The sequence below is a fragment of the Palaemon carinicauda genome, chromosome 31 (genome assembly GCF_036898095.1).
Source record: "Palaemon carinicauda isolate YSFRI2023 chromosome 31, ASM3689809v2, whole genome shotgun sequence".
NCBI classification, from domain to species: Eukaryota; Metazoa; Arthropoda; class Malacostraca; order Decapoda; family Palaemonidae; genus Palaemon; species Palaemon carinicauda.
Window position 1 is genome coordinate 87,136,588 of NC_090755.1, and position 22,362 is coordinate 87,158,949.

Consider the following 22,362-nt stretch of genomic DNA (forward strand, 5'->3'; position numbering starts at 1 on the left):
ATATACTTCTTACTTTGAAACTTGGAAGTGTACTGTAAACTCTAATGTTTATCATAATTTCAGTTTTATAAACTCAGCTGGTTGCTTAGGTCATTATAGGCTTGGTTGTATTTATGTAAGTAGGCAAGACAAGGTACTTTTTGCACTTGTTTGGGAAGTATTAATGATATGTATCAAGTAAATGTATTTGGATCTCTAGCCTTGCTAATTAACATCAAATTTCTAATGTTTTGAATGTATGTTGACAAAAAGTCTTTGACTTGTAGCCAATACTGAAAGTTATTGTCTGTCCCCTTGTCTGAAGTTTTAATTTTTCAGTGGCCTTGGGTCTCACAATGGTCTTCTTAAAATAGTCTTGATATAAATGCTACTTTTGATACTCACGAGGCTGCAGCTTCTCATATATAAGCAATGAGAGTTTGTCAGTTATTTCTAAGTACAGGTGGTTCTATATTACTGAAAGTTTAACTTACAGATTGTAAAGTAGTTGTTAATAATACCAAAGTGACTTTAGAAATATATGTGATGCTCCTCAGGGTAGTGTTCTGGGACCTTCACTTTCCATATTATGAATGCATATATGGTTTGGCATTGGAAACTAGTTTTACTTGTGTAGATGATGCTATCATAATCTCTTAAATTTAGATCTGTGGTTGCTGAATCACTTAGCAGTGATGGATAAAATTAGTGCATGGCATAAATTATGTAGAATGAAATTAAAAACAAATTATTGTGATTTTAAAAAGGCAAAGGAAACTGGATTTTCCTAACCTTGATCTTTTTATTAAAAGGCCAAGGAAACTGGATTTTCCTAACCTTAATCTTTTTTTATTAATAATGTGTTCTGACGTAGATACATACCCTTGTCCTTTAACAGTCCTTTAACAGAAGTACAATTTCAGAAGTGTTGGGAACTCAGCTACCAAGAATTTTAATGAGGTGTCTGTAGTTACTAGCAAATGGCGGGGAATCCCCTCTGCCAGTACTCCGGGAACCCACTTTTATTTTAGGCACTGAGGAGTACAAGCATATTCTCGATCTTCCTAACTTGGATGGTTTAATTTTTCCTTTTTTGAGTGTGTAATTGCTATTTGTGGATTTGAGAAACTGTGTGGGCATATGATCATGGCCTGGAATTGGTGGCAGAAAGTGCACTGCCTTCATGACCACGAGCAACATTGACCCTTATTCTGTGTGTCTTTGCTGGGGGCATGACTGCTTGCAGTCTCTCTCCTTTTAGGAGTGTAATTATTGGTCTTTGCCGCAGTGGGTAGAATATGCCAAGAGGAGGAAGAAGGTAAAGCATGACTCTTCCCCTCCGTCTGCTAATTCTCTTTTTGTCCCCCAGGTCTTTCTTTCCAAGAAAGTAGAGACATGAAGACTTGGAAGTGCCACAAAGCAAACACACTTCTCTAGAATAGTTCTCTGATGATGTTAAGCCTCTTCCTAGTGTTCGGGCACTTGTCACAGTGGATGTGTGCTTCAGATGAAGAATCATCATATGAGGTTGAGTTTCATGATCAAATGTGCACAGCCCAGAGATTCTCTTATGCCTCTGAAGAAGAATCTGATCATGAGGTTGATCCTCACATTTACACATGCTAAGGTGTGTGCGTTAGCCCCACAACGCACTTACGCCTCTGAAGCTTCAGGTAGTTCCTTACCTCCCCCCCTACTGTGTTCTCTAGCGCATACTTAAGTTCCTGAAAAAGAGCTAGCTCTTCAGATTTCTGTGTACCAGCTATGAGAGAAGTATGAGAGATTTGGATCTTGGGGTTTGCTCCAGCAAAAGCAGAAAACCCTGAGTGGTTATAAACCTTCATTAAAGTCCTTGTCATTAACAGACAGATGAACAGCTTAAGGTAAGCTTCCAGGATGCTTGTAAAGTCAAGAAAAACGTACGACTACAAATTTAGTGCACTGCAGGCCAAATAACTTACCTTGGAACTTCCCTGGTCTGGACCAGCTCTTGAAGAAACATAAAATGCCTATGTGCTACGACCCTGACACCAGGGAGATGTAGATGGAAAGACACTGCCACATGCCTGTAACTAACAAAACCTCGTTATGATTTTTAACTGTTGAGTTTTCAGCTTCGCTTAAAACACTCGTGCTATTTAAGGACTCAGATTTGTAGTTAGGAAAAATACAACTTTAATACTTTAAATTCCATAAATTACATTGCAGCTCATTTAAATTACTTGGTTTTCTTGAATTTAGATTCACATTTGAGAAACATATCTTGTCTCTCTACTCAAAACTGCAAAAATAATTGGTCTACATAAATTGTAGTTCTCACAAGTTTTTTAAACCTTCTGTATCCTTAAGAAATTATTTAAATGAATTTATTGTTTTAGGTTTTAAATGTTTGTTGTTTAGTTTTCAGAAGTTCACTTATTTTAACTTAATGGAAAAAGAACTTTTCTATCAATTTCTTCTCCCCAAGGGCCTTTTTTTCATTTAGTGTATAAGATTTAGAAAAATATGCTATCCATGTTTTCATTTACACTTTCTCTGATTATACCAACCACTATGTAATACTGCACAAGGTATATAATCAACTTTAATGGTTTTGCTTTCTTTCAGGGGTTTATACGACACTATATTTTAGAAGATTCACTCAGATTGTGACCAAACCATGGAATGTCTTTCCAGTCAAATTGATAAATCAGGGAAGTTTCGAAGTACGTACAGTACTTGGGTTTTCAGTCGAACAAGTTGATGTCTCATTTCAGAGTTTCCATATTAATTTATCTTCATTATTATGGTAAGGTATATGCTACTTTTTTTCATTTTTATCATTTACTTCCCCTATTACTTTTATTTGCTGGCTGTCTGTCCTTGTTGGGCCCTTGGGTTTGTAGTTATTTTCTCTGCCATAACCTTGTCCTGTCCATAAGTAGAATTAAAAGTGATAAACATTTTTGATAAATGAAACAATTTTGCAAAGAATATTGAGATTCGTTGTTTGCTGAATTCATTTAAAAAAAGTTTTAATGTGTGAAGCTCATTAAAAAAAATTCTTAATTTGGCAAAATCCTCATTAACAGGAATTTTCAACTTTGTGAACATCCGTAAATTTGCTTTTGCAGTATATATTTTGTTTTAGTAATGGGGCAGTCTTAAACATTTACTTTCTAACTTAGAGTAGTCTTTCTTTTTTTTTTTTTTTTTTTTTTTTTTTTTTTATCAGCCTTGGGCTTTTCGCCTATTTATAAGCAACAAAATCTGGGAAGTATAATAAAGTCCTCCTGATTTTATTATTAAAAAACATTTCAGAGTATAATTGAAAATTGTAGACTCCATAGTATAACAAAACTACCAATTAAGTATTTTTTCCCCTGCGTTAGGGCTGTGTATCAGTGTGCAATGCACATTCTTGGTGTGTACAAGGGAGATCTTAGAGTTCAGATGCTTTTGAACTAAACAGCGCTTTCAATGCTGAAATAGTGTGGCTATCGATAATGTGTTATTGCTGAAAACCATCGCTAACAGCCGGAGACAGTGCTGTCTGTCGACCAACTTGCATCCAGCCTCCATTTTCTATTTGGTCGCCGAGACTTGAACAGTCTTGTTCCGCCTGCTCCTGTCCAGTGAGAAATTTTAAGTCCGTTATTTGGGTAATGGAAATAAAGTAACAATTTGTTACGCATTGTTCTTAGTGATAGTGTTAACATGGCGATTGTTGATTAGATGTTAAAAGCTCACAGTCGATAGGATGTTGTGGGTGTTTTTGCTCTGTTGCATAGCCTAGCAACTTCTCTTTTGCGTATCTTTGCAATTGTTTTGCGTAGCTTTGCAACACTTGCGTAGCCTTGCAACTCTTTTGCGTAGCCTTGCAACTCTCCTTTTGCACAGCCTTGCAACTTGCAACTTCCCTTTTGCTTAGTTTAGCAACTTCTCTTTTGCAAAACCTTGTAACTTTCCTTTTGCATAACACTATCCATACATACTTAAGTTCGCTCATTTAGTTATTGGTGCATTTCATCTTTAACACTCCGGCAATCATGACTAGCTTCAGAGTATCCTATATGTAGAAGGTTGTGAAATATTATTATTACTAGCTAAGCTACAACCCTAGGTTAAAAAGCAGGTGGTTATAAGCCCAAGGGATTCAACACTGAAAATAGTCCAATGAGGAAAGGAAAAAGAGGGGTTTGGTATAACCTTATTGCTGACTCAATATTTATGGTTAGACTACCAGGGCGCCCAAAACCCTTGGATCTTCCCTGGTCTGAACTAACTTTCAAAGCAGTACAGAATAAAGACATGGAAGTGTCTGGGAGAAGTAAGACTTCTTTCTCTTGTAGCGCTAACTACTCGGTGTTATCCCTTGTGCCTCTCGCTATTTTGGATTGTATTTTTCGCCATGATACCTTCACCAGCCTCATCTGCCTCTGGAAAATTGAGTACTATCTTTAATTTGTATAAATGTAAGCTCTTGCCAGTTTTATCCTCAAATTATTTCGTAAATTACGAAACAAGAGCTGTTGCCTAGCTGGATGGCGTCTTGGACGCGGTCGTCCTTTGCATATGCATTTAGTTAGCCAGAATGACATGCCTGGCATATTTCGCTTTAATAAATTTAGCTATTTAGCAATTTAGCTAGGAATTCTTTATATTATGCCGATTGTCTCGTGGATTTGGCAATTTATTTACCGAGCCCCACGAGTGCTAGGCTACTAGCCTAGGGGCTTTATTATACTTTCATACATGTCCCCAATTGCCCTTGTATCGTCTGTTAAGTGGAGACTGACACCACCTATTCATTAGACTAGTTGTCTCCCTGTCGCCACTCTCTTGGAAGCCTGTCTGTCCCTTCTACCGAAATCCCACTCCTTATTAAAGGACTCAGGTTTGTAGTTGGGAAATAGTTAGGAAAAGGAAAACTGTAAATTACTTTAACAACATAGAACTGTTGCTCATTGAAAGATCTTTATACTTGAAGGGAAATTGTCTCTTTAAGTTGACTACAAAAGTAATTGGTATAATGGTCTGAAAGATTTAGAAAAAAAAATATTTATCCTTTAGAAATGTTTTAATCAAATTTGTGCCAGGTTTTAAATTTTTTCTTCTGTTTGGTCTCCAGAAGTTGTCTACAAAATGCATTATCCCCTAAGTGGGTAATAATCTCTGGTCTTTTTGTTTATTTAACTGTATAATTTTAGCTTTTTTTATGAATTCTGATCTGTTTGTATTTACACTTCATTATACCAGCCACTAAATAATACTAAAACACTAAATGATACTATTTTATGTGGTCAAATCTAATTGGTTTTGTTTTCTTTCAGGTGGCTCAGTATTTTAGGAGATTTACCCCAAGATTGTGACCAAATCCATGGAATGATCATTACAGTGAAATGAATGAATTCCAAGTTATATATATACTGGTACAAATGGTTTCAATTAAGCAAGTCGAGGTGATTCCTTTAAGGATCTTTCAGGTAATTTTGGCATAGAATTTTTTATAGTTTACTTGTTTCTGGTATGGCTGATCCTTCCTTTTAGTGTATGAATATATAGATATTTGCTTTGCCAATTCTGCTAACAGGTGGCAAACTGAATTATGAATTAAAATAAGTAGTATTAGATAAAGTTTAGATAAAACATATCTAGTCTCTCTATTCAAAACTGCAAAAATAATTGGTCTACACAAATTGTAGTTCTGAAAAAGTTTTTTAAACCTTCTGTATCCTTAAGAAATTCTTTAAATGAATTTATTGTTCTAGGTTTTAAATGTTTGTTGTTTAGTTTTCAGAAGTTCACTTATTTTAACTTAGTGGTAAAAGAACTTTTCTATCAATTTCTTCTCCCCAAGGGCCTTTTTTCATTTAGTGCATAAGATTTAGAAAAAAATTCTATCCATGTTTTCATTTACACTTTCCCTGATTATACCAACCACTATGTAATAATGCACAAGGTATACAATCAACTTTAATGGTTTTGCTTTCTTTCAGGTGGCTCAATACGACACTATATTTTAGAAGATTCACTCAGATTGTGACCAAACCATGGAATGTCTTTCCAGTCAAATTGATAAATTAGGGAAGTTCTGAAGTACGTACAGTACTTGGATTTTCAGTCGAGCAAGTTGATGTCTCATTTCAGGTTCCACGTTATTTTATCTTTATTATTATGGTAAAGTATATGCTACTTTTTTTCAGTTTTATCAATTACTTCCCCCATTACTTTTATTCGCTGGCTGTCTGTCCTTGTTGGGCTCTTGGGTTTGTAGTTATTTTCTCTGCCATAACCTTGTCCTGTCCATTAGTAGAATTAAAAGTGATAAACATTTTTGATAAATGAAACAATTTTGCAAAGAATATTGATTCGTTGTTTGCTGAATTCATTTAAACAAAGTTTTAATGTGTTAAGCTCATTAAAAACAATTCTTAATTTGGAAAAATCCTCATTAACAGGAATTTTCATCTTTGTAAACATCTGTAAATTTGATTTTGCAGTATTTTTTTTATTTAGTAATGTGGCAGTCTTAAACATTTACTTTCCAACTTATAGTAGTTCTTATTTTTTTAGGACTCGTGTGCATATTTGAGTTGTACAGCTTATCAGACTTGGGCTTTTCGCCTATTTATAAGTAACAAAGTCTGGGAAGTATAAGCAAGCCCTCCTAGTTTATAATCTGATTTTATTAAAAAACATTTGAGTATAATTGAAAATTGTAGACTCCATAGTATAACAAAACTACCAATTGAATATTTTCTCCCCTGCGTTAAGGCTGTGTATCGGGGTGCAACGCACATTCTTGGTGTGTACAAGGGAGATCCTAGAGTTCAGATGCTTTTGAACTAAACAGCGCTTTCAATGCTGAAATAGTGTGGCTATCGATAATGCGTTATTGCTGAAAACCATTGCTAACAGCCGGAGACAATGCTGTCTGTCGACCAACTTGCATCCAGCCGCCATTTTCTATTTGGTCGCTGAGACTTGAACAGTCTTGTTCCACCTGCTCCTGTCCAGTGAGAAATTTTAAGTCTGTTATTTGGGCAATAGAAATAAAGTAACAATTTGTAACCCACTGTTCTTAATGATAGTGTTAACATAGTGAGTGTTGATTAGATGTTAAAAGCTCACAGTCGATAGGTTGTTGTGGGTGTTTTTGCTCTGCTGCATAGCCTAGCAACTTCTCTTTTGCGTAGCTTTGCAACACTCGTGTAGCTTTGTAACTCTTCTTTTGCAAAGCCTTGCAACTCTTCTTTTGCAAAGCCTTGCAACTCTTCTTTTGCATGGCCTTGCAACTCTTCTTTTGCATGGCCTTGCAACTCTTCTTTTTCATGGCCTTGCAACTTCCCTTTTGCTTAGTCTAGCAACTTCTCTTTTGCACAACCTTGTAACTTCCCTTTTGCAAAACACTATCCATACATACTTAAGTTTGTTCATTTAGTTATTGGTGCATTTCATCTTTAACACTCTGGTAATCATGACTAGCTTCAGAGTATCCTATATGCAGAAAGTTGTGAAATAATATTATTACTAGCTAAGCTACAACCCTAGGTTAAAAAGCAGGTGGTTATAAGCCCAAGGGATTCAACACTGAAAATAGTCCAATGAGGAAAGGAAATAGGAGGGTTAAGGTATAAAACCTTATTGCTGACCCAATATTTATGGTTAGACTACCAGGGCACCCAAAACCCTTGGATCTTCCCTGGTCTGAACTAGCTTTCAAAGCAGTATAGAATAAAGACATGGAAGTGTCTGGGAGAAGTAAGACTCTTATAGTTATTCAGTCTAACAAAATTGTCTCCCTGTCGCCACTCTCTTGGAAGCCTGTCCATCCCTTCTACAGAAATCCACTACTTATTAAAGGACTCAGGTTTGTAGTTAGGAAAAGGAAAACTGTAAATTACTTTTAACAACTTAGAACTGCAGCTCATTTAAAGATCTTTATACTGGACGGCAGATTGTCTCTTTAAGCCAACTACAGAAATAATTTGTATAATGGTCTGAAAGATTTGAAAAAAAAAATATTTATCCTTTAGAAATGTTTTAATCAAAGTTTTGCCAGGTTTTGAATTTTTTTTTCTGTTTGGTCTCCAGAAGTTTGTATTTTTTCACTTGTTGGGTAAGAACTTGCAGTCTATAAAATGGATTTTGACGAAGGAAAAATCTATTTCTGGGGAGAGACCTGTGGCGCCCGGTGAAAAGTCCTTCTTGTATATCTTTTCTGATAAAACCTTCCAATTATACCAGAGAAAGATAAAAGCATGGAATGCTGAGGTTACAACCCTCGCGCGAGCACCTTTTGGGTGTCGTGTATAAAGCAAAGGCGCGTGAAATCCACTATTCACAGGTTGTCTTCCATTTAGTTAATTCCTTCGTCAAAGGGATGGGCCGATACAGAGGCCCTAGACACACCCCCATCGCCGCTCCACCCACGCCATGACGCGAGCGCCATCTGAACAACATCCTTCTGTATTGGCCATGATGGCTTGGAAAGGAAAGGGTGGGATCGTGTAAAATAAGGGGAAGGGTTTCACCGGGCGCCACAGGTCTCTCCCCAGAAATAGATTTTTCCTTCGTCAAAATCCCTTTTCTGGGTCGAACCTGTGGCGCCCGGTGAAAATGTACCAGAGAATGCCTTCCAAGCCCAACAATAACTACTAATTTAATAAGGGGAGAGAAACAACACCATGTAAAGAAAATCATATATAATTAAGGTAAGTAGGCATAAAATATAAACTAGCCACAGGGCATAGTGAGAGTAAGGATAAACAAACATGATAACAAGGAAACCTCTGAGTATCAGAGGAAAACATGCAACAAAACTGACATGGCTAAGAATATCCCAACCTTATAACAACGGAAAACAATAATAGTTACAATCATATTAACCTAATATGTAATACACTTAGGGCTAACGAACCACCAAGGAAGCGGCGTCGTGGTGCGAGTGGCGGGTAGGAGGGAGAAGAGAAGAGATGGATGAAAGGAAGAACAAAAGATCAATGGGGAGAGATAAGGCTCCCAGCTGCAACCGTTGGGTATTTAAGAGCCTGTAAGTTCTTTAGATAGTGGCGTTTGAAGACCATAGGAGATTTCCATCCCGTGTACTTCTTAAGGTTATCAAAGTCCATATTCTGGAAATAGTTGATGGAGGTAGCTATCGATCGGATATCATGAGCATGGGGAAATGATCCCGGATTGGCTTGTTTAATGAAGTATAGGATCTGTTGCCTAATGCCACGTATGGAAATGGTACCTCCTTGTTCTCTGATAAACAAGGGGCCAGACGATCGGGTAGCAGTCCTGGCTAAAAAGGCCCTGAGAGTGGTGACCGGACATAGAGAAGTATCTTGGAGAAGAGGAATAATCTTCCAAGGGGACCACCTATTTTGGGGGTCCTCGTTCTTAGCTAGGAACGCCCTGTCTGGTGAAAGAAGTACCTCACCTGAAGGGAGGAAATCCATGTTCTCTGAGTTTCGTGAGAGAGCTGCTAGTTCTGAGATTCTGGAACCCGAGGCCAAAGCTGTTAGAAATAAAGTCTTCCTAAGAAGAGTGATATAAGAGCAGGATTCGTTGTCCGTGTCGGAGGCCAGTTTGAGGACATCATTTAGAGACCAAGAGACCTTTTGAGGACGAACCGAAGGTCGAAGCCTAGCACATGCTTTTGGAATAGATGAGAAATAAGACTCCGCCAGGTTAATGTTAAACCCAACCAGGAAGACTTTCCTCAGAGCTGACTTAATGGTGGTTATAGTGCTAGCTGCTAGGCCTTTGTCAAAAATGGACCTAAAGAAGGAGATGGCTAAATTAGGAGTCATAACCGAATGGTCTGAAGTCCTTAAGAAATCCGCTAGTTTCTTAACCGCCGAATCATATTGGCGAATCGTTGAGTCCCTTTTGTCTGATTCTATAAAGAGGACATTATCTGGGTCGATGTTTGCGTCCCTACGTGCCGCAAACTTCATGAAATCCACAAAGTTAGGGTTTTGGCTATCCTTGAGGAATCTGACACAGTCCGTGTTTGGACCACCTGGGTCAGTTTGGGGAATGGGATCCGGAAGGGACGGAGTTTCAACTCGAGGAGGAGAGGAAACCAACTGCTCTTTGGCCAGTGAGGTGCCACTAAAGCTACTGCCTCGTTGAAGGAGCGGAGTTTGTGCAAGACTTTCAGTAGAAGATTCACTGGAGGGAATAAGAAGATCTTCTGCCAATGGTTCCAATCCAGGGTTAATGCGTCCATGGCATAAGCCTGAGGGTCCAGGTTCGGTGTCACATAACATGGGAGTTTGTGATTGAGTCGGGTCGCGAATAGATCTACCTGGAGACCTGGAACCAGCCTGAGTATCCACCGAAAGGAGTGCATGTCCAGGGACCACTCCAATTCCAGTGGGCTCGTCCTGGATAATGCGTCTGCTATCACATTCTGGACTCCTGCTAGGTGAGTTGCTGACAGGAACCAGTCTTTGTCGGCTGCCAAGGTGAAGATAGTGACCAGGATCTGATTCAGGTTGGGTGATTTGGACCCCCCCCTGTTGAGGCAGTGGACTACGGCCGTGCTGTCTGAGACTACTCTGATGTGGGTCGACCTCGGAGGGGAGATTCTCTTCAGGGTCAAGAACACCGCCATGGCTTCGAGAACATTGATATGGAACTGTCTCATGGCGGGTGACCAAGAGCCCTGAAACATCTGAGGTTGGGAGTAACCCCCCCAACCACTCAGAGACGCGTCGGTATGAATTGTCACTTGTGGAGAGGGGAACTGTAGAGGAACCGACTTGGAGAGGTTCCTCCGATCGGACCATGATTGTAGTCTCATTTTCAAGACAGAGGGGATCTTCGAGGTCTTGTCTCTTAAAGGTATTGTCGCCCTATTTCTCCAAACTCGATTGATGTCTTTGAGTTTGGCTTTTAATAGGAGATCGGTCAGTGAGGCAAACTGGAGTAGGCCGAGGACTCGTTCTAAAACTCTTCTGGACACCTGTTTGTGTTTGAGAAAGTTCCTGACCTTGGAAGCTATCTCCCTCACCTTCTTGGGAGGAAGGGAGAGCTTGTGCTTTGAGAGGTCCCAACGGATGCCTAACCATTCGAAGAGGCTTGATGGTTGTAGGCGGGACTTCCGGAGGTTGACTTGGAAGCCCAGTTTGGCGAGAAAATGGAGTACCTTCGACGTAGCTCTGTTGCATTCCTGGTGCGACTGGGCCCAAATGAGCCAATCGTCCAGATAGGCGACGATTTGTATCCCTTGGTGTCTGAGTTGCTCGAGCACCGTCTCCCCCAGTTTCGTGAATACCCTGGGGGCAATGCTGAGACCGAAGGGCATGACTTTGAATGCGAAGGCTCTCTTGCCGAGACGGAAGCCTAGGTAAGGAGAGAAGTTTCGCGCTACTGGGACATGATAATAGGCGTCGGTAAGATCGATAGAGGTGGTGACGGCCCCACGGGGAAGTAAGGTCCGTACCTGAGAGATAGTCAGCATACGGAACTTGTCGCAAAGGATGTAAGAGTTGAGCTTCGACAAGTCCAGAACTACCCTCAACGCCGACGAGTCTTTCTTCGGGACTGTAAACAGGCGGCCTTGGAATTTCAGGGATCGAACCCGCTTGATTGCTCTCTTCTTGAGTAACTCTGCAGTGTACTCTTCCAGGATGGGAGTGGGTCTCTGGAAGAAGGTCACTGGTGGAGGAGGGGATCCCTGTGACCATTTCCAACCCAAGCCCCTTGATATTATGCTGTGAGCCCATGGACTGAATGTCCAATGATCCCGGAAGTGATAAAGTCTCCCTCCTACCGGCATCACATCATTGGGAGGGAGTGAACTTAGGGCCCCTCCCTCCACGGGAACCCCTTGCTCTAGGCCCGCCTCGTTGGCGGAACTGTCCTCTACCTCTGGAACTCCCTCCTTGGTATCCACGAAAGGAACCGGAGGATTCGTAGGTAGGGTTGTATGCAGGTGAGGGCATCCAAGAGGGGTTGGGCTGTGTACCAGGGGGAGCAGCGAGGTAGACTACCTGCTGAGGAGGCGCCTGTTGTCGAGAAGTCGAGGCCACGGAAGGCTGTGGGGACGAGGTACCCCGGGCCGCCTTGTAAGGACTAAACCTCTGCTTCTTCTTGAAGAACGTGTGTCTCTGGGGTTCGAACCTCTTTTTGGCTGAGAGACCCCACCTTACCTGCAAATTCTGGTTTGCCCTCGCTGCGTCCTGAAGAACCTTATCCACCTCGGTCTGAGGGAAGAGGGTCTTACCCCAGCAGGAGGAAGCTATCAGTCTGTTCGGCTCATGCCTGATGGTGGCCTCCGACAGAACGAACTTCCTGCAACTAACCCGAGCTGACCAGAAGTCATGGAGATCTATTTGGTAGGATAGCAGCTGGTTCTTTGTGGCGACTCTGAACAGCGTTTCCTCTGGGTAAAGAGATGCAAGGGACTCCATGGAGGTGATGGATTGGAGGGACCTAGCAAGTCTAGTACGGGTCTCGAACTCAGTTTTGAGAAGACTCTCTATTAATCTGGGAAGCTTCTCAGAGAAAAGAGTAGAGGCACAGTCCGGGTCTAGTTTCCCCACCGTGAAGGTAGAGGCCGCAGTATCCCAGGCTGCCGAGGAACCCGGAATAAGCAAAGAGGTGGGGTCCGTCTCCTTGAGAGCCGGCATGGAAGAGCCTTCTTTGATGGCCTGTATAGTCAGCTCTGTGACTTTGTCTATGAGCGGCAAAGAGATGGAGGCCGCTGTCGTAAGAATAGTGTAGGAACCTTTGTGAGGGGTGAGCTTGGAGTTAATACACCCCCACTCTGATAGTGTTCTGGCCCAGATAGCCTGGGCCTGCTCTTTTGGAAATATGACAGTTTCCTTCAGTACCTTGTCCATACGGACCAATGCATGTTCCTTTAACCGTACAAAACCATTGAACGGGAATGCTAGGCCCGGGGGATAGAACTCCAGGTCCTCTAGAGGGCGGGTGCCCATGCCCTCCAGAGTTAGGGAGCCATCTACGAATGGAGCATGCAAAGCAAACCGCCAAGGATTGTTTTTATCGAAGGGCGGCAGCTTCAATGCGTCTGGGGCAGAAGGGGGAGGAAACTGAGTTCCGGCGCGGATCAGAGTAGCCATCATATCCTTAATCTCTGTTATTGCACCAGAGTGATGTTGAACTTGATCCCTGACCAATCCTTTGATCAGTTGGATGGGGAGGAGATCAGCCCAGGGTACCTGAAAGTCACCCGTTGGTTTTTTCTTGGATTTGGTAGACTTAGACTTCTTAGGAGTAGTGGTTTTACGAGGAGCAATATGAATATCAGGAGCTGTCGAGGGTCCGGGGACCGGTGACGTTGATACTGGCAAAGCTGAAGTCTTATAAGTTCGAAGTGGCTTCACCTTGGGTCGTACGGAGGCAGAGGGATCCCGAGGAGAAGCCTTAGAGTTATCAAAACCTAGAAAGGAAGAGGTAGGAGAGGGAGTAGGAGAGAAAAGGGTTTCCACCAACTCGGCACCACTTACCTGCTCGTCCCTGGGTTCTACGTCTATATCCAGACCCGCCATGTCCATCGGTACGAGGGTTTCGTCCTCCACGGAAATGGTAGCCCTGACTACTTCAATTAAAGGGGCAGCAAGGTCAGGAGAGACTGCAGCAGTAGTCGAGCCTGGGAAGAGACGTGAGGCCATATCCCCATCGAGGAGATAGGGTGCGCCAGACGGGGCTGACCGAAGAGAGACATCATCGGCCTGTAAGATTTGCAGTGATTAGTGATGGAGGAGGGGGTTTGCCCTCCCAAATATACTGTGTATATCATATTCATGTCTATATTAGTGTCTGCCAACAAGAAATAAGGAACAAAGGGAAAACCCACTTACATCATCATTCAGCAGAACTGACGACAACTCGTAACAGAACGAGCACAAATCCGGGAACCACACTGGGTATTGGGCCTGTCCTGGTTCCTGGATAAAGGGAATGGAGCAGTGAGCATGAGACCGGCAGAGGTCATGCCCAACGGGGTCGCTGAACGAGGCAGAGCATCCTTCAGCAGTACAACGGGCCTTCTGTAAAAGAAAGGAGACATGAGTCTGGTGTCGCTTGAAACTCTGATAAGGGATAAAAAACCTATTATTTACCTATTATTTTAGAGTTCTGGCACTCACTGAATTACCTAAGCACCCATATTGCATTGACCAAACAACTGAATATTAACTTTAAGTTGATACCGCCCCATACCATTGTTGGCACTTTAATATTCAATTGTCTGTATATTTGTAATGCACCCAATGTCTGTTAATGACATAAGGATAATTAGCTTAAAGCAATCCGCCGACCTCCAAGGGTCGGGGAAGCAGTGGCATGCCCTTAAAATAAATATAAACACCAGACTTAGCTAAAGGCAAGGCAAATATAAGTGTGAAGTGTATGGGCGACCTCCGGTGAAGCCGGAGCTCCGGTGAGGCCGGAGCGTAATGAAATGTCCTGAATAAAGGAGCCTTAGCTAATTAGCTAAGGCAACTTTAAGTGTGAAGTGTTTGGGCGACCTCCGGTGACGCCGGAGGATATGAGATGCCCTGAATAATTCAATTGTGGCTAATAATTCAATTGTGAAAGATAAAAAGCTAAGCCGCAGCTAAAGACTAAAGCTTAGATTATAGTAAAGCGTATTTACGATCTCCGGTGAGGCCGGAGGGAGAAGAAAGGTCCTGAATAATTATTGTGAATAACAAACACAGTTGTAATAACAAAGGCTATTGTGGATATGGCCGTGGCCTGAGACCGAAGTAAGGGCCACCGGAGGGTCGTATCTAAACAATATGAAGCCCGTCCCATGTAGTAAACAATATAAATATAACAATAGAACGAAAGTTATTGAGAATCCCTCATGGCGGAGTATAACTCAAGGCGGAGTGGAAAACGTTCATAACTACTCCCGAGTCGTAACGGGGAGAGGACGAAACACGGACCAAAATAACGCTAACAATTGAAAAGTCACGAAAAATAAATAACTCGTAAGTTATCATCCACCCAGAGGGGGAGAGGTGAGGGAGGGAGAACCCGCTGAACGCACAAAACGGAAAACGGGAAATCCGCTCCCCCACCCGAGCTAAGAAAGAAAACGAGAGAAAGGGGTAACTCGTGACTGCGAACAGAAAACGGGGACCCCAAGCTCTCGCTCTCTTAAACACAAAAACAGGACTAAAAAACACACAACACTATTATAAACGTATAAAATAAACCTGTACATCCATAAAACACTACGATCGAAGAATAGCAACTGCTAAAACTTAAAATAAATAGCACAGACGAGTGACGAACGCCTCGGAGGGGCGGGCACTAAACAAATACAAAGCTAAATCGCTATCTCGTTCGTAGGCTGGACTTACTAGCAAAAAGTACCATGAGTATAAATACACAAAAATTAAAAATAAAAATAATAACGGTTCTAAAGGCATAAGGCCAGGGACTTGACCAAGAACCTAAGTGACAGAGTACTAAACGGGCAGACAAAGATGAATTCCCAAACAGTGAACAAACAATGGCCGCCATGAAAGGCCAGACGGGAATAATAAAACAGACTATACTGGATATAAAACAAAAGCCCGGTACAAAAAATACTGTCAAAACAAACTATGGTACTTAACATTGGAATGTGTGAAGATGGAGCTTCGGACATGACAAAATAAATCCACGATTGATAAAAAAGACCGAGAGCACAACAAAACAATTCAACACTTTGTATTCCAAAAAGAAGGATGTCGTTCAGATGGCGCTCGCGTCGTGGCGTGGGTGGTGCGGCGATGGGGGTGTGTCTAGGGCCTCTGTATCGGCCCATCCCTTTGACGAAGGAATTAACTAAATGGAAGACAACCTGTGAATAGTGGATTTCACGCGCCTTTGCTTTATACACGACACCCAAAAGGTGCTCGCGCGAGGGTTGTAACCTCAGCATTCCATGCTTTTATCTTTCTCTGGTATAATTGGAAGGTTTTATCAGAAAAGATATACAAGAAGGACTTTTCACCGGGCGCCACAGGTTCGACCCAGAAAATGCACCATCCCCTAAGTTGGTAATAATCTCTGGTCTTTTTGTTTATATAACTGTATAATTTTAGCTTTTTTTACAAAATCTGATCTGTTTGTATTTACACTTCATTATACCAACCACTAAATAATACTAAAAAAGATATGTGGTCAACTCTAATTGGTTTTGTTTTCTTTCAGGTGGCTCAGTATTTTAGGAAATTTACTCATTGTGACCAAATCCATGGAATGATCATTACAGTGAAGTTAATGAATTCCAAGTTATATATACTCTTGTACAAATGGTTTCAATTGAGCAAGTCGAGATGACTCATTTAAGGAGCTTTCAGGTAATTTTGTAGATGATGCTATCATAATCTCCTAAATTTAGATCTGTGGTTGCTGAATCACTTAGCAGAGATGGATAAAATTAGTGCATGGCATAAATTATGTAGAATGAAATTAAAAACAAAAATTATTGTGATTTTAAAAAGGCAAAGGAAACTGGATTTTCCTAACCTTGATCTTTTTATTAATAATTTGTTCTGACACAGATACATACCCTTGTCCTTTAACAGAAGTACGATTTCAGAAGTGCTGGGAACTCAGCTACCAAGAATTTTAATGAGGTGTCTGTAGTTACTAGCAAGTGGCGGGGAATCGCCTCTGCCTGTACACCGGGAACCCACTTTTATTTTAGGCACTGAGCAGTACAAGCATATTCCCGATCTTACTAACTTGGATGGTTTAATTTTTCCATTTTACAGTGTGTGATTGCTATTTGTGGATTTGAGAAACTGTGTAGGCATATGATCATGGCCTGGAATTGGTGGCAGAAAGTGCACTGCCTTCATGACCACAAGCAATATTGACCCATATTCTGTGTCTGCTGGGGGCATGACTGCTTGCAGTCTCTCTCCTTTTAGGAGTATAATTAATGGTCTTTGCCACAGTGGGTAGAATATGCCAAGAGGAGGAAGGAGGCAAAGCATGACTCTTCCCCTCCGTCTGCTAATTCTCTTTTTGTCTCCCAGGTCTTTCTTTCCAAGAAAGTAGAGACATGAAGACTTGGAAGTGCCACAAAGCAAACACACTTCTCTAGAAGAGTTCTCTGATGATGTTAAGCCTCTTCTTAGTGTTCGGGCACTTGTCTCAGTGGATGTGTGCTTCAGATGAAGAATTATCATTTTAGGTCAAGTCTCGTGATCATGCATGCACACCCCAGGGACGCACTTAGGCCTCTGAAGAAGAACCTATCTTGAGGTTGATCCTCACACTTACACATGCTAAGGTGTGTGCATTAGCCCCACAACGCACTTCCGCCTCTGAAGATGATTCAGGTTGTTCCTTACCTCCCCCCCAACAGTGTGTTCTGGAGCATACTTGAGTTTCTGAAGAAGAGCTAGCTCTTGAGACTCCCCTGTACCACTTATGAGAGATTTGGATCTTGGGATTTCCTCCAGCATAAGTAGAAGACCCTGAGTGTTTATAAACCTTCATTTAAGTCCTGGCTATTAACAAAGATGAACAGCTCAAGGTAAGCTTCCAGGGTGCTGGTAAAGTCAGGCAAAATGTACGACTACATATTTAGTGCACTTGCAGGCCTCAAAACCCACCTCAGAACTTCCCTGGTCTGACTAGCTCTTAAAGAAATATAGAAAGCAGGTGTGCTACGACCCTGACAACAGGGAGATAGACGGAAAGACACTGCCGCATGCCAGCAACTACCTAAATCTCGTTATAATTTTTAATAGTCGAGTTTTCAGCTGCGCTGAAATCACACATCCTATTCAAAGACTCAGATTTGTTGCTAGGAAAAATACAACCGCAAAATTTTGAAATCATTAAATTACATTGCAACTCATTAGAATTTCTTTGTTATTCGTGAATGCAGATTCACTTTTGAGAAACCTATTCAGTCTCTCTACACAAAACTGCATAATTAATTGGTTTACATACTGAACTGTATATTGTAGTTCTCAAACAGTTTTTTGAAAATTATCTGTATCCTAAAGAAATTATTTAAATGTATTTATTGTTCTAGGTGTTTTTGCTATTTGGTTTTCAGAAGTTAACTTATTTTTAACTTGTTGGAAAAAGAACTTTTCTATCAATTCCTTATCCCTAAGGGGGGTATTAATCTATGGCCTTTTTTTTATTTAGTGTATAAGATTTAAAATAAGTTCTATACATCCTTTTCTATTTACACCTTTCTTGAGTATACCAACCAATATATGATACTGTACAAGGTATGTAATCAACTCTAATGGTTTTGTTTTCTTTCAGATGTCTCAATACTACACTATATTCTAGAAGATTCACTCAGATTGTGACCAAACCATGGAATGTCTTTCCAGTCAAATTGATTAATCGGAAGTTCTGAAGTACTGTACATACAATACTTGGGTTTTCCAGTCGAGCAAGTTGATGTCTCATTTCAGAGTTTCCATATTAATTTATCTTCATTATTATGGTAAGGTATATGCTACTTTTTTTCAGTTTTATCAATTACTTCCCCCATTACTTTTATTCGCTGGCTGTCTGTCCTTGTTGGGCTCTTGGGTTTGTAGTTATTTTCTCTGCCATAACCTTGTCCTGTCCATTAGTAGAATTAAAAGTGATAAACATTTTTGATAAATGAAACAATTTTGCAAAGAATATTGATTCGTTGTTTGCTGAATTCATTTAAACAAAAGTGTTAATGTGTAAAGCTCATTAAAAACAATTCTTAATTTGGCAAAATCCTCATTAACAGGAATTTTCAACTTTGTAAACATCCGTAAATTTGATTTTGCAGTATTTTTTCATTTAGTAATATGGCAGTCTTAAATATTTACCTTCTAACTTAGAGTAGTCTTTTTTTTTTTTTTTTTTTAGGACTTTTTTGAGTTGTACAGCTTATCAGCCTTGGGCTTTTTGCCTATTTATAAGCAACAAAATCTGGGAAGTATAAGCAAGTCCTCCTAGTTTAAAATCTGATTTTATTAGCAAAAAACATTTCAGTATAATTGAAAATTGTAGACTCCATAGTATAACAAAACTACCAATTAAATATTTTCTTCCCTGTGTTGGGGCTGTGTATCAGTGTGCAACGCACATTCTTGGTGTGTACAAGGGAGATCCTAGAGTTCAGATGCTTTTGAACTAAACAGCGCTTTCAATGCTGAAATAGTGTGGCTATCGATAATGTGTTATTGCTGAAAACCATCGCTAACAGCCGGAGACAATGCTGTCTGTCGACCAACTTGCATCCAGCAGCCATTTTCTATTTGGTCACCGAGACTTGAACAGTCTTGTTCCGCCTGCTCCTGTCCAGTGAGAAATTTTAAGTCTGTTATTTGGGTAATAGAAATAAAGTAACAGTTTGTGACGCATTGTTCTTAGTGATAGCGTTAACATAGCGAGTGTTGATTAGATGTTAAAAGCTCACAGTCGATAGGTGATTGTGGGTGTTTTTGCTCTGTTGCATAGCCTAGCAACTTCTCTTTTGCGTAGCTTTGCAACTCTTTTGTGTAGCCTTGCAACAATTGTTTTGCATAGCCTTGCAAATCTTCTTTTGCATAGCCTTGCAACTCTTCTTTTGCATAGCCTTGCAACTTCTTTTTTCCATAGCCTTGTAACTTCCCTTTTGCATAACACTATCCATACATACTGAAGTTTGCTCATTTAGTTATTGGTGCATTTCATCTTTAACACTCCGGTAATCATGACTAGCTTCAGAGTATCCTATGTGCAGAAAGTTGTGAAATATCATTATTAATAGCTAAGCTACAACCCTAGGTTAAAAAGCAGGTGGTTCTAAGCCCAAGGGATTCAACACTGAAAATAGTCCAATGAGGAAAGGAAATAAGAGGGTTTTGGTATACCCTTATTGCTGACCCAATATTTATGGTTTGACTACCAGGGTGCCCAAAACCCTTGTATCTTCCCTGGTCTGAACTAGCTTTCAAAGCAGTATAGAATAAAGACATGGAAGTATCTGGGAGAAGTAAGACTCTCAGAGCTATTCAGTCTAACAGATTGTCTCCCTGTCGCCGCTCACTTGGAAGCCTGTCCGTCCCTTTTACCGAAAGCCCACTCCTTATTAAAGGACTCAGGTTTGTAGTTCGGAAATAGTTAGGAAAAGGAAAACTGTAAATTACTTTAACAACTCGGAACTGCAGCTCATTTAAAGATCTTTATACTTGAAGGCAGATTGTCTCTTTAATCCAACTACAAAAGTAATTGGTATGATTGTCTGACAGATTTAAAAAAGAAATATCTATCCTTTAGAAATGTTTTAATCAAATTTTTGGCAGGTTTTGAATTTATTTTCTGTTTGGTCTCCAGTAGTTTGTATTTTTTCACTTGTTGGGTAAGAACTTGCAGTCTGTAAAAGACACCATCCCCTAAGCGGGTAATAATCTCTGGTCCTTTTGTTTATATAACTGTATAGTTATAGCTTTTTTTACTAATTCTTATCTGTTTGTATTTACACTTATATCTTTTTTAGTATTATTTAGTGGTTGGTATGTTGTAAAAAATAATTGGTTTTGTTTTCTTTCAGGTGGCTCGGTATTTACTCTGATGATTATAACATGGATTTGGTCACGATTATAACATGGATTTGGTCACAATCTCAGTGAAATTAATGAATTCCAAGTTATATATATAATTGGTACAAAAGGTAGAGCAAGTTGAGATGACTCATTTAAGGAGCTTTCAGGTAATTTTGACATAGAATTTTTTATAGTTTACTTCCCCCATTACTGTTTCTGGTATGGCTGATCCTTCCTTTTAGTGTATGACAAATATTTGCAACTGAATTAAAATCAGCAATATTCATCATTATCTGTAGTGAAAGTTCAATAGAAATAAATTCAAACTAGCCAACTCTCATCAACAATACAAATGAAAACCATGCAGACCACCTTAAATTAAATTTTTAGTTATCTTCTATTGTTTATTAGCAGTTAAATCATATAAGCATTTAAAGAACATCCTAATTTTAAAAGTTTTATTTAATTCTTTATTTCCATTACAGAGTACAAGAAAAGTAGTAAATATCTTCTCCCCTGGACTATGGCCTGGATAGCAATATGCATTGATTCCAATGCTGAAGAGAACTGGCAATGTTATTGCAGAATTGAACTGCCAATTTCCATGCAGAAGCGCCATGGCAGTTGCAATGCTGAGGTGAACTGGAGAACTGAAGTAAGCCAGAGATGTCAGTGCTGAAGTGGCCTGGCAATGCTGAAGAGGGCTGAGGATGTCATTGCAGAAGTGAACTGCCAATTTCCATGCAGAAGTGGGCTGGCAATTGCAATGCTGAAGAAGGCCGGCAGTGTCAATGCTGAAGAAGGCCGGCAGTGTCAATGCTGAAGAAGGCTGGCAGTGTCAATGCTGAAGAAGGCCGGCAGTGTCAATGCTGAAGAAGGCCGGCAGTGTCAATGCTGAAGAAGGCCGGCAGTGTCAATGCTGAAGAAGGCCGGCAGTGTCAATGCTGAAGAAGGCCGGCAGTGTCAATGCTGAAGAAGGCCGGCAGTGTCAATGCTGAAGAAGGCCGGCAGTGTCAATGCTGAAGAAGGCCGGCAGTGTCAATGCTGAAGAAGGCCGGCAGTGTCAATGCTGAAGAAGGCCGGCAGTGTCAATGCTGAAGAAGGCCGGCAGTGTCAATGCTGAAGAAGGCCGGCAGTGTCAATGCTGAAGAAGGCCGGCAGTGTCAATGCTGAAGAAGGCCGGCAGTGTCAATGCTGAAGAAGGCCGGCAGTGTCAATGCTGAAGAAGGCCGGCAGTGTCAATGCTGAAGAAGGCCGGCAGTGTCAATGCTGAAGAAGGCCGGCAGTGTCAATGCTGAAGAAGGCCGGCAGTGTCAGTAGTGAAGAGGGCTGGCGATGCCAGTGCTGAAGAGGGGTGGCAATTTCCATGCAGAAGTGAGCCAGAGAGCTTCATGCAGAAGTGGCCTAGCAATTGCAAAGCTGAGGTGTACTGGAAATGTCAGTGCTGAAGATGGATGGTGATGTCACTGCTGAATAGGGTTGAGGATGTCATTGCAGAAGTAAAGTGCCAGTTTCCATGCAGAAGTGGGCCAGAGAATTTCATGCAGAAGTGGCCTGCCCATCGCTATGCTGAGGTGGACTGGACATGTCAATGCTGAAGAGGGCCGGCGATATCAGTGCTGGGGAGGGTAGGCAATGTCAGTGGTGAAGAGGGCCGGCGATGTCAAATGCTGAAGAGGGCTGAGGATGTTATTGCTGGAGTAAACTGTCAATTTCCATGCTGAAGTGGTCTGGCAATTGCAATGCTGAGGTGGACTGGAGATGTCAATGCTGAGGACGCCCAGCGATATCAGTGCTGAAGAGGGCTGGCGATGTCAAATGCTGAAGAGGGCTGAGGGAGTCATTGCAGAAGTGAACTGTCAATCTCCAT